The sequence below is a fragment of the Simochromis diagramma genome, unplaced genomic scaffold (assembly GCF_900408965.1).
Source record: "Simochromis diagramma unplaced genomic scaffold, fSimDia1.1 OVJJ01000024.1, whole genome shotgun sequence".
Classification (NCBI taxonomy): domain Eukaryota; kingdom Metazoa; phylum Chordata; class Actinopteri; order Cichliformes; family Cichlidae; genus Simochromis; species Simochromis diagramma.
The window spans coordinates 1,589,487-1,591,408 of NW_024387332.1; the positions used below are offsets into that span (position 1 = coordinate 1,589,487).

Here is a 1,922-nt window from a genome sequence, read left to right on the forward strand (position 1 = left end):
GCAGGACAGACAGACAGGTGACAGTCTCAGGTGTACACACTGCTACACAACAGCACCAGAGAAGCAGGATTTAGTGTTTGTGTTATTACGAGTGTAAACAAGAAGAGTTCCAGATGGTGCAGTGGACACATGTGTGACTGCTGTGATTAAAGCATCATCTCTGAAAGTACAAACATCACTAATGTCACATGACTTTGCCGACATGTGGCCAACAGCAATGTTTTAATGTTCTTCATTATTAAACATTCGCACATGAATAAGTGACGTCATATTCAGTACTTACTTTTGACAGTTCACTCTTCAGCCGCTCCCTTCTGCCGTATTTTGCAGCAAAATTATCCACACCCACCACCGCGCTATGAATTGTGGGATATATGGGCCCACGAAGCGTGCACCGGACCACGCTTGATATTTGAGGAAATCGACGGCGCATTTGGAGTACACTTCGAATTGGGACAGTCGTCGTCGCGTGGCGGTGACGTAATCGTACTTAAAATGCGTACTTCAAGCGTGCAGACCCTGAATTGACCCTGTGCACGAGAAAATGCTAACTTCCTGGTTTGAGACCGGATGTGGGGTTGTACATTTCCGGTAGCTTTACTTTGCGGTCAATCGCTACTGCGAAGATATCCTCCAAAATCATGTCCAAAACTCGAAAACGGAAAGATCACATTAAGTTACAAAGAGCAGAAGGTGGGAACACTCACCGCTGTTGTGTCACAAAAAATCTAATGATCAATTTTGACGTTTAAAGAGTTTAGATCGATCAGTTGTTTACATCACTCAACACAAGCAGAACTGCATCACTGCAGCAGAAGACACATCGTCCACATTCAGAAGCACATCTCTGTATAGTGACTGGTCTCATGATTTAAACAGGCAAATGTTCAGCATTCAAACTACAGGTGAAGAATAGTCAAACCAGATGTTTCCCCGTTATGTCGAGATCAGCTAGTCAAGTAGACACTGTAAATGCCGGCAAAGCCACTTTACTTTGCGCTTTTATTTTGAAGAGTACCTTAGCACTTCCTCTTTTATTGTGTCAGACTTCCTGTTCTGTTCTCGGTGAGGCGACGCAAACACGTTGCTTCAGAGTGAGTAAAAGCGTTTGTTTTTGAGGGTACTCATGCAAAACTATGTGTTTTATTTATCTGTCACATGCTATAACTTTGAAAGTTTACTCAATGTGGTTTAATTCGTTTTTTATTGTATATGCATGTCATTTGTTCATGGTGTGGAAAGACTGGCTAAGAGATGTGCATGGAGGAGGTTGGCTAGCTGATTCAGCATGATTAGCACCCTTGGAAGCAGAAAGAGGTTGGTTAATGATTGCAAATGATTGTTTATGTATTTAAGACACAGAAAGGTTGTTGTTAATTAATTTTATTAAATGCTGTAACATAAGTAGTTTAAAAACTATTGATTTATATCAATGTCACTATTTGAGTTAATCAAAATAATTTTCTATGGTAAAATGTGAACATTTCTGCACTTTTTACGTAAATGTTTAATGGTATTTGTTTGTGCATCTTTATAGTTTTCACGGTGCCATATTGTCGGTGGTTTAAAGAGGAGAGAATAAAGTTGCATCAGTCGAAGCTCTCTGCGTCACGAGTGGTAATTCCAAGTGGGCAGCTACAGACACCTACACAGCATGTTAACAAACCGTGAAAAAAGCCACACAAAAAATGAATGATTGCTGGTAAGGGTTTCTATACATTAGTATGTACGAAGGGTATGTTGTGACTTACCTTCAAAATTACAGCGGTCCCTCGCTATAACGCGGTTCACCTTTCACCTCGCTGTTTCACAGATTTTTTAGTGCAAGTTTGCATGCTTATTTTTTTTTACGTCACATTGTGTCCTGCGTCCTGATCGCTGCAGACGATCTCCTCCGTGACGTCTCTCCTGTACAGTACAGA

General features: G+C 41.0%; 1 long non-coding RNA gene across 1 annotated transcript; it reads left to right on the top strand.

The window, feature by feature from the left end:
* Positions 1-907: 907 nt before the first annotated feature.
* LOC120718069 lies at positions 908-1,710 on the top strand. Its single transcript, XR_005692364.1, has 3 exons — positions 908-1,094; positions 1,243-1,317; positions 1,538-1,710. It is a non-coding gene; the product is annotated as an uncharacterized LOC120718069 (long non-coding RNA).
* Positions 1,711-1,922: the final 212 nt, after the last annotated feature.